Source organism: Myotis lucifugus, unplaced genomic scaffold, assembly GCF_000147115.1.
Source record: "Myotis lucifugus unplaced genomic scaffold, Myoluc2.0 scaffold_555, whole genome shotgun sequence".
Classification (NCBI taxonomy): Eukaryota; Metazoa; Chordata; class Mammalia; order Chiroptera; family Vespertilionidae; genus Myotis; species Myotis lucifugus.
The window spans coordinates 238,402-249,108 of record NW_005871603.1 but is presented as its reverse complement, the minus strand read 5'-3'; the positions used below and the strand labels follow the sequence as shown (position 1 = coordinate 249,108).

The 10,707-nt window shown below is 56.9% G+C and overlaps 1 pseudogene; it reads right to left on the bottom strand.

The window, feature by feature from the left end:
* Window positions 1–1,486: 1,486 nt before the first annotated feature.
* Window positions 1,487–2,989, bottom strand: LOC111823559 (annotated as a pseudogene).
* Window positions 2,990–10,707: the final 7,718 nt, after the last annotated feature.

Below are 10,707 nucleotides of genomic sequence, written 5' to 3'. Positions count from 1 at the left end.
GGGGTTTGGTGAGGTGCCGCAGCTCTGGGCAAGCTGAGGGCTGTGGCCACAGAGGGAGAAGGTGGAAATCATTTTCAAGTAGGTGTGGGTTTTCAGGACAGCTCACTCTGAGATGTGACAGAGTGGGTGGCTGCATGTCTCTAAGGTAAAGAGGAGGAGGCATTTGAAGAGGGGCCCACATGATGTCTCCCAGTGAGTTTAGAATGTTGGTGAGGCAGGATAGTAAGCAGCTAGGAAAATTCCTGGGCAAGTGACTGGGGAAACTGAGACAAGAAAATTTAACAAGGCTAAACAGTTTGGGGGAACTTGCAGCCAGCTTGTGAATCGAAAGACCTTATCTTCCCCCAAACAAGGGCACTTGAGAGCAAATGGTTTATACCCTCCTCCCTAACCTGATAATACATAGCTTCCATCACCCTGGCCTGGGAAAGAGAACAAAGACCCACTTAATGCCACTTCTGCCAGCTACACCCAAGGACAGGTGAAGTCTGGGGACAAATAAACACTCCAAAAGCATTTGGATGGTATCACTTCAGGGGAGAATGTTAGGCAGGATGGACAGCTACTAGGGCAAGAGGAGGGGAAGGGAAAAAAATGGGGGAGTTTATCTCACCCACTGAACAAAGAAGTCAGCAGTCTTAGGACTTGCCACAGTAAAATCACCAGATGTTCTCTAAATTCTGGGGAAAGCTGCAACAATCTAAAAGGGGGACCTTGGCCCTAGCCGGTTTGGCTCAGTGGATAGAGCGTCGGCCTTCGGACTGAAGGGTCCCAGGTTCGATTCCGGTCAAGGGCATGTACCTTGGTTTCGGGCACATCCCCAGTAGGAGATGTGCAGGAGGCAGCTGATCGATGTTTCTCTCTCATCGATGTTTCTGACTCTGTCCCTCTCCCTTCCTCTCTGTAAACAATAAAATATATTTAAAAAAAAATAAAAAATAAATAAAAGGGGGACCTTGAAACCTATAGGGATAAAAAGTATATACCCCTTGAACCCCTACCAGGCAGGGCACTCAGACTAGCCGAGTTGCCGGCTTGTGCTTTATGCTGAGTGTATTTTTTTTTGACAGATAAAAAATTGTTTTTACTTAAAAATATAAAACTGGCCTTACTCCTCCTAACTGCTCCCACCCCCAGTTATCTCCACAAAGAACTATAGAAAGTGGGTAAGGGCATGTGTACAGCTGTCTCAGACTAACAACAATTCCAGTTCTTCTTTCAACCTCTTTTCCCCCTTTCATACAAGTAGACATTGGTCCTCTGCTTTTTCGCCAAGATCTCTGAAGTGACACAAGGTAGAGGGAGGGGAAGGGTAGGAAAGAACCGTCTGTCGCCATTCTCCATTTCCGTCTCCATAGACTGAACAGGTTGTCTGGACACTGAGCGAAAGATCTCCTTGTCCACAAAACCAAGTGATAGGGACAGTGCCTCTCTGTACCGAAATCAGAAAGATGCGAAGGTCCAGGGTGCTGTTTCGGGTCCCTACTCAGTAGATAGCCTCATCCACATTGTCATCACTGTCAACCCCAAATCCTCTCCATTGTCGAAATATGACATGATGTAATCAGTTCCCTCTCCGTGTTCTTCATCGTACTCCTCTTCTGTCTCCTTCTCAGCTTCCTCTGAAGTTGCTTCTTCCACCTCCTGCTCCAGGGTCTCTAGTCTCTGTATTGTTTCCTCTATATTCTGTGGTCTTGGAGGGTCTCTTTGGAAGTAGAATGGTGGTCCGCTCCTTCTGTAGCTTCCTCACTAGGATCCTTAGCTCCTGGGGTAGACATCGCCAATCAGGGTTCCAGTCGATGGCACTGTCGGTCGGCCCTGACATCTGATATTTGTCTGAGTAACGCTCCACACCTCCCCTGGGGACAGCTGGCCGGATGAAGTAGGGGAGCTGCCTCATGGCTCCTAGCAGCTCCTGCTTCAGCGCCAGGACATACTCCCCTTCTCCCGAGGGCAGAGGCATGGGGCGGAACTGTTGTGGGGGAGGGGGAGAGAGTGGAGAAGGCTGCAGTGTGGGTGAGGGCAGAGCATCCCCCATCCCAATGCCCACGGCCTCCATGTTGAGGTCAACTGGCCATGGCCCCGCCCCCGCCCTGGCTGGCTGTGGTGGAAGAGGCCTGGGTATTTCAGAGATCCAATGAGAACCCCCTGCCGCCCCTCCCCCACGCGAAGCCGAGGCTGCAGCCAACCTGGAATCTGCTGAGTGTATTCTTAATAAATTCACTTGCTTTGCTTCAACACTGCTTTCTGTCACTCATCTGAATTCTTTCTTGTGGGTGTGACAAGAGCCAAGGAGGGGAGGAGCCCTCTCTGACTCAGGCAGCTCTTGGGTAACATTGGTACCTGAAATCTCCAAAAAGGGACAAAGGAGGCCTCCCAGCCTTCACCATTACAGATGCCCATGTCCATCACGGCAGCACCTCCCCAGCATCCCCATTCTGCTCATCACCTTGCTACCTCACTTCCCCATCAGTATCACCCAAGTCCACCATCAGAGGCACCACCATCCTTCACTCATTCACCAGTGGACAGGTATCTGTCAAGAATATATCTCCATGAGGAATCCTGTGTTACAGTGATCATTATGGTATTTAACGTTAGGACCTTAGAATGTAAGACTTAAAGCATGTAACCCTGTGTGGACCGTTATAGTAATTATTATAGTACCTAATGTTAGATATAGGAATACTGTGTGAGACCCAAGAATGCACCCTTGTAACCCCACTAGTACTGGTAAACAACCTATCTGATGGGAACGCCCAAAGCCTGTGCACACCCATAGATTAGCAGACCCCGGGTGGATCCACACATGGCAGCCGATGATAACACACACACCAACGAAGACCACGTCTACAGAGGGGTATATAACCAGACAGTCTGATCGACCCAGCAGCGCACAGCTCTCCTGTCGCCAGAGCGTGAGGACCTGTGTGTGCTCACGTCTCGGTTCCCAGCACGAAACTCTGCCCAATTAACTGTCGATCAACGAAAGAGCCAGCAGCCAAAGGCGCCGTCTACCCCTGTGTGTGTGTCAGCGAGCATCGCTGGGTGGATCCTTCCCAGCGTCTGAGACCCATCAGGAACTGGTAAATAACCCCCCTGTGTGCTTGCATCTAACCTGTTTGTCTGTGTGTAATTTCTCTGGCTCGGCTCAGACCTCGGTGCTGTCTCTGTGAAAGTGTCTGACCAGAAGGTATTGGCACAAGCCTCAAGCGGATGGTCCAGACCACCTGTGCATGTCCCGCTTAGGAGCAGCACCTATATGGGAACCCCCCGCACCTCGATATAGGTGACGGGCCTTAAATATATAAGAAATAGAAGCTATTTGGGACATCCTGTTGGGCTGTGGTCATGGCAACAAGCAACACAGGTGAGGACCTACCCTTGGGGAACTTACAGTGGTGGGGAGACCGAAGACAAACATGTAAAAAGATTTAGAAAACATGAAGCACAATGGATGACCCAGCAACCCCACTGCTAGGAGTTACCCCAAAGAAGTGGACACTCACACCCAGAGCTGCCCTAAAGCCTGCGCCAGCTGCATGAGTCCTGATGGCTCCAGGTAGGAAACACCCAAGTGTCCATGCCCTGGCGAATGGACCAACAGACTGGGGGCCGCTACAGGATGAAAAGAAAAGGAGCAAACTACTCACAAAGAGCGCATTGCAGCAGCCTTAGGGCAACCAGGTCCTGTGTGGCTTCATGCATGTGAAGTCCTGGGAAAGACCCCTCGTGACCGCACATCTGGGGTCAGCAGGGCCCAGAGGATGAGCGCCGCGAGCTCCGCAGCTTTTTGGGGTGATAGGAGTGGTCCCTCTTCCAATAGGGGTGATTACATAACTTATACATTTGTCAAAACTCATCAAATTATATGTTTGAAATTGGTGAATTCATTGTATGTAAATTATACTTCAACAAAGCTTGACTTTTAAGAAGACATAAAGCAGGGGTCCTCAAACGTTTTAAACAGGGGGCCAGTTCACTGTCCCTCAGACCGTTGGAGGGCCGGACTATAGTTAAAAAAAAAAAAACTATGAACAAATTCCTATGCACACTGCACATATCTTATTTTGAAGTAAAAAAACAAAACGGGAACAAATACAATACTTGTATTTGCATGTGGCCTGCGGGCCGTAGTTTGAGGACCCCTGCCCTAAAGCCTGGGAGGAGCCATAAAACACATGAGGTGACAGGGAGGAGGCAAGGGCTGGGAGGGGGAGGGCTGGGTTTGGGTGGTTGGCTTCTTGGTGGAGGTGCCATTCTCTTGGGTGGGCACCCGGGAGTGGACTTGATGGTTGTGTGGTAACTAACTGTGCTTACCATTCCCTTTGGTAATTTCAACTTTAGGTGAACAGAGGCAAATCCAGACTCGGGCTGTGTGCTGAGGTGGTTCATTTTCATAGGCTGTTTTAGGTGAGACATTACTTCCTGCACAGGTCACTAGAACAGGTCAGCAGAAGCTTCAGCAAATGACCAGCGGGCACTTGTGTTGGCCATGAGACTGGTGTGGGAGGAGGGAGGGACTCTGCAATCTCCCCGAGCACGCAGGGTGCTCTGGTCTGGAGCTAGCAGTCACCAGACGAGGACCTGGCTGCCCGGATGTGGCAACCGCAGGAAGTCCTCTGACTGCAGCCTTCAAGCATCTCCTGGACTCTCACTCCCAGACCAGTGAGCACATGGTCAGCTAGTCTCGGCCAGTGGTCCTGGCCCAGGAAAGGCCAGGCTCTGTGGCTCTCCGTAGGAGAGGTGCAGGAGCAAGGGGTCCCCATGGCCTTCACCCGCTAGACTGTCCCTGGGTTCCTGTCCTGGGCGAGGGAGGGCCAAGGCCAGGCTGAGGCCTACCCTCTAGAGCAGGGTGCCCAGGATTCACCTGAGGAGCGGGCTCCCAAGTGGGAGGTAAAGGCAAGTCTATGGAGTGGAGGTTCCCCACATTGTGTGACCGTGTCTCTCCCATGCTCTCCTGAGGCTGGTGCCACTGGGGTGAGTGTGTGGGTGCTCCACACCCTGGCTGGCCAAGGTGGGGCCTCGGGGGGGTCAGGGTATCTCATTGGCACTGGCTTTGCTGTCCTCCAAGTCACTGCTCAGTCACTTAGGCTGGCTGGGGGGCTGGTCCATCTTGGAAGTGGTAAGCCCCAGGCCCCACTGACCTTTTCCCCCTGTGGCCTTGACTGGGGCTGGAACCTCCGGCCTGGCGTCCTGTGTCCTGCCAAGAGGATGTCCTGTCCTCCAGGCCGGCTCCCCACCCTCCTCCATCCCTGGGGCCTCCAGGGTGGATGTGCGGGTGTGGGTGTGGAGGGGAGTTGGACGTCAGCCGGCCGCCCTTACCACTGGGTCCTGAGCTCTCCCCCCCTCCCCCAGCTCCCTCCACCCCCTGGGCCCGGATGCAGGGGACAGAGGCCCCAGCCCAGCACCTGGGGTTTTTCCAGGGCAGTGGGGTGGGGGCTAGCTGCTCCACCAAACAAAGGCTAGGGGAGGAGAGGGGAAGTGGGGCGCAGGGAAAGGAAGGGCATGCCCGGAGGCACCTCTCCACAAACTGCCTCCCCGTCTCTCCCTGGGTTTCCAGTCCTGAGCCTGAGCGAGCATGTGAGGGAGAGGGGTGGGACTCAGCTCAGCTCTAGCCCTGCCCCTCATCATGGGGGTCTTAGGTGGGAAGGGAGCTGAGGGACCCCCACGTGGGCTGCAGGGAAATTTCACTGGTTCTTGGGGAGCAGGACAGAGGGGGCTGAGTACCTCCACCTGTGGGCCCTTCCCCACATCTATCTATGAACAGGACCTGAGGGTCCTCCTACCGCCCCAGCTGGTGGCCTTTGGGCATCTGTGGGTGCGTGTCTGCCGTGTGTTGTGTGTCTCCAGGGCTAGGTGCCTGGGGAGGGCTGAGTGCATGTCTGTCTGCGTGTCTTCTGAATCTGCGTGTCTGGCATGTTGGTGAGCACGGGTGCCCGCGCCTGCCAACAAGTGCGTTAGAATCTGTACCAGGCGTGTGTCTGAGTCCTGGGGATCTGTGTGGCTTCTGTGTATGTCTCTACATGTGGGATGGAGTGCTGTTTCCCCTCTAGTGTCAAGAATGACCAGTCCCCCCCAAGAAAGCCTGGACCCCAGGAGGGGGGGACAGGAAGGCAGCTGCTGGCCCCCCTTTGTCCACCTTCTGCGCAGGCAGCTCAGCTGAGTTAAAAATAACCCCAGGGCCTCTGGAAGAGGAAGGGGTAGAGGAAGGGGTAGAGGCCGGAGGGAGGGGGCGGGAGGCCCTCCTGGCCCAGTGGGTGGTGGGCAGTCTTGTCTGCTGGCTCCGAGGCCAGCGGGCCAGGCTCCAGCAGGGTGAGCGCATCCGCCTGGCCTCATCTGCTTGGCTGCGGATCCCACCCTGTGGCTCCTCTGGCCTGCTTTAGAGAGAGGCTGAGGCAGCCCTGGGCAGTCAGCCTGGCCTGCCTGCTCCAGCCTCAGTCCCCACAGGTAGGAAGGGCCCCAGAGCCTCACCAGAGGCTGCTGTCTGCTGCCCTCCCCGCCCCCTGCTGACCCCATCAGCCTGCTCCCTGCACGAGGGTCCTGGAGATGCTGGAGGGAAGCAGAGGACCCCAGGACACTCGGCTCCCTCCAGGAGGGTCAGTGGAGGGTTTTGTGTAACTGGATTGAAGACCACGTACATATGGAAGAGTGCACACCCATTAGGGGATCTGTGTGGCTTCTGTGTATGCTGGCTCAGTAGCATCCTAAACTGAACTTGTCTTGTCACCAGCACCCAGATAAGAAACCAGGAGCACTGCCAGCCCTGGAGGCCCCTGGGGCCCACATGCAAAGGCCCTCACTGTTTGATCCTATTAACTCCTCTGGGCTTGTCTGTCATGGAAGCAGCTCTGTTCCTCCCCCCCCACCCCCACCCCGCCCCGCCCGTGACACACTGTGGTGTCTGCATGGCGCCGGGAGTCCACGTGGCTCATAGTAGCGGCTGTGATATTCCACGGGTGGCAGGCCACACTTCATTCACCTGCACTATGGTGATGGGTATGTGGGTTCTTCCAGTTTGGGGTTATTGCAAACGAGGCGTTGAACACTTGAGCATGTGGTTTCAGGTGAAGCTAAGTGCGATGCCAGTGGGCACCCTGTGGTTTTCGCTGGTCATCGGTCCCCTGAGGCTCTGATGGCACCATGGAGTCTCTCAGAAATGCTAGAATTTGCCCATGATTTCATGGAGTGCCCCCCCCCCCAAGGGATTCCTGGCATTTGAGCTCCTGCCTACCAGGTCTCTCCAGCTTTGGGGGTCTGTTTGTCCTCGGTGGGGCTGGGTCTTGGGCTGGGGTCCCCTAGGGAGGGATGGGCAGCGTATGCGCCCTCCACCAGGCCAGGCACGCCCAGAGCAGGCACTCCAACCCATAGGCCCACACCCACCCTTCCTTCCTCAGGAAAACCTGTGATCTGATAAGACCTCCAGTCTCTGGTTTTCAAAACCACCCAGGCACCAGGACCCTCAGGGGAGGAGGGACTAGAGCCCCACACAGCTGTCTGTAGCAACTGTAGCCGGCAAACCTGGCTCTTGGGGACTCCCTGCCATCCTGATGGCACAGCGCTGACGTGACCCAGGGTAGGGGCTCAGAGCAGCCCTGGACCCTGGCAGGGTTGGTGATGTGAGGTGAGGTGGTCACACCAGGTGGGAAGGTTCCTCCTTCCAGCTCCTTCCACCACTGACCCCCTGGGCAGGACATCCCCTTTTCCCAAGGCCTTGGCCAAGGTCCTGGGCCCCTCCAGCTCCTCACCCTGGATTCCCCCTCCTGCCCTACCTGAGCCTATGGTGACGGTCAGTCACTGCGCTATACCTCACACCCTGGGAAGATGCCCACTCCCAGGGCCAGCATGACCTCTCCTCTAGCTGACCTCTCCCCGGGGTCTGTCAGCTCTGGGGCAGCTCCAGCCCACACCCCCGCAGAAAATGCAGCAGAAAGCCAGAGCCCCTCTCTGTCCGCCAGCCCTGCACTCTTCGCCAGCGGCCTCTCTGCCTCTCTGCCTCTCTGGTGTTGGCTACCCTCCTACCCTCCTTAGGACAATAATGCTGACAAAGGGAGTGCCTGGGGCTGCTTCTGTGTTGTGCCACTTGCTCAGCCTGCTGAGCTCTATCAGCAGGTGGGTCCTCTCCCCGGGGGGGGGGGGGGGGGGCAGGGCTGGGAGTGAGGGCTGAGGGACAGAGAGTCACTAGGTGAGGGCGCAGGGCGGCCATTCCAGGTGTAGGAGACAGCAGGTGCGGAGGCCCTGGGCTGGGCGAGGGTCACTGTACTTGAGCGCTGGCCTGCTGGGCACACAAAGCTGGTGGTGAGCAGAGGCCGAGGTGTGTGTGCCAGCTCAGCAGGCGCTCTCTCATCCCAGCAGGGTGTGCAGGCTTGGAATTTGGGGGTCCTGAGGTCAGCTCAGGAGCAGCTCGGAGGATGGTTGGGGAGGGCATTGAGCAGGCTGGGAGGCAGGGGTGAGGGATGCCCAACCATCCATGATGGGAGGAGGAAGCGGTTTTCTATTTCATTTCAGATGTTTCCTCCTCCCTTCTGGCTGTGCTGACCTGGAGGGGACCCCGAGGCAGAGCTGTGCTGGCTTCCGTGGGAGGTAGCACCCCATTAGGGGCGAGGGCTGACTTCATCCTGGAGCCGCAGGGGGAAGGGAGTGTCCATCCAGGGCTGGTCCCACCTGGGAAGGACTAGAGGTCACCTTGCCCCATCTTTTTGTTGTTGTTGTTAATCTTCACCCAAAGATATTTTTTCCATTGATTTTTAGAGAGTGGAATGGTGGGAGACAGAGACAGAGAGACAGAGAAACCTCCATTGGTTGCCTCCCGCAGGAGCCCCTACCAGGTGGGAGATCGACCTGCAACCCAGACATGTGACCTTGACCGGGAATCGAACCTGAAACCCTTTGGTGCACAGGCCAATGCTCTTACCACTTGGCACACCGACCAGGACCATCTCACCCATCTTAATGAGGACCCCAAGGCCCAGAGAACAGACCCTTGTACCCACCTTCAGCTGGCCAGGGGAGAGAATCCTGGGAGGGCTGTTGGGGTCAGAGGTTGGGGATCATTGCAAAGGGAGGCTGGGCCAGCTGGGGTCTGGGCCAGGAATCCGAGACCGCATTTCCTCCAGGCCCAGCTGTGGGAGCTGCCTGGGGCCCAGGGGTCCCGAGCGGGCTCTGCCCTGGCCCCTGCCCCAGTGACAGTCTGAAAGGCCCAGTGAGAAGGAGGGAGAGTGCCCGGAGGTCACCCCACTGCCAATGACCTCTCTTCACCTCCCAGTGATGGCAGGGAAGGGATCCCCTTTGTCATGGGGACCCAGGCCAGCTCCACGCCCTTCCAGGCCTCCCCCCCTCACGCTGAACCTGAAGCCCTGGCCTCCCTCGCACCTGGGCTAGTGGCACCTGGTGGCCCCCTCCGGCTCCCTGTCCTGAAGACAGTCAGCCACTTTGCAGTCTTCCTCCGCCAGTGGCAGCCTGCAGCCTGCTCGCCCACGTGGCGTGGCCCGGGGCCTTGGACGGTCCTCAGGATCTCGGTCCGCCCACCTCCACAGCCAAGGCCCGCACCCTCCGTCCAGAAGCTCTTGTCCTCATTCCTGAGGCCTGGGCCCGGCCAGCTCCTGCCCAGAGTCCAGAGCTGGCCTGGCTCAGAGGCATGGGCAAAAGCATGCGGGACGCAGCAGCGTGGACACTCCTGCACAAAGCACATTTTGCGGGAGGCTGATTGACGCCCGACACCGGGGCCTGAGGAGGAGGCTTGAGGTCTTGGTTGATGATTGGTTGGGTTTTGAAGGTTTTGCTTTTGAAAAAGAAACCTTTTCTTTGGCGAGAGTTTTAGATCTGCAGCTGGAGCATTGCCAAGCACAGAGTTCCCTGGGCCCCTTCCCGGGTCAGTCTCCCCACATTGTCGTCTCCCACATTGTCTGTCAACATTGAGACCCCCGCCCTGGCCCCCGCATCCACTTTTCTTAGACGAGATTGGATGTTACCAGTTTCTCTGTTACCGTCCTTCTGCTCTGAGGTGCCCCATGGCAGCCCCGTTTCCTGGGGTCCTCTGGGCACGTGACCAGGCGCCGGTGAGGAGGACCCGTCAGTAGTTTCCCAGCAAATGTGCCGTCTCCCTCCTCTTCCCAGGATCACACCGGTCTGGCTTGCGGATATGACCCCCCCCCCCATGTCCCAGTCCAGCAGCTCTGGACACTGAGGAGCGTGGTGTCCCTTTCACCTGCATGGCTATCGGCAGCGATCAGCAGCTTCTGCAATGTGAGCCCGGCCTGGGGAGCAGCTGTGGCCTCCAGCAGGGACTGAGCCCCGGTCCCCTTACCCTGCTCCAGGCTGGTCCCCTGCCGCCTCCCAGTTTCCAGAACCCGCCTGAGATGGAATTACAGCCCCAGGCCCGCACCTGCCATAGGCGGCAGTGTCTTCCGGCTCTGCCTGGCTAGGACCAGCTCGGGTAGGGTGCCTGCTCAGTGCCCAGCAGAAGCAGGTGGAGGCCCATGTGGAGAAGAGCGGGGATCAGGGAGGCCACACAGGGTCCAGGGTGGCAGCAAGGCCAAGACTAAGGCTCTAGAGGTGGCCAGAGGTCAGGGAGAAAAAGACCAGGTCCACGCAGGGTGCTAGGGTGATCTTGGGAGGCCCAGCAGGAGGGCAGGGCCTGTTGGCAGCAGGCAGCTGAGACCTCAGGAGTTGGGGCCACCTGAGGCTATGGAAGGCTGATGGCCTGGA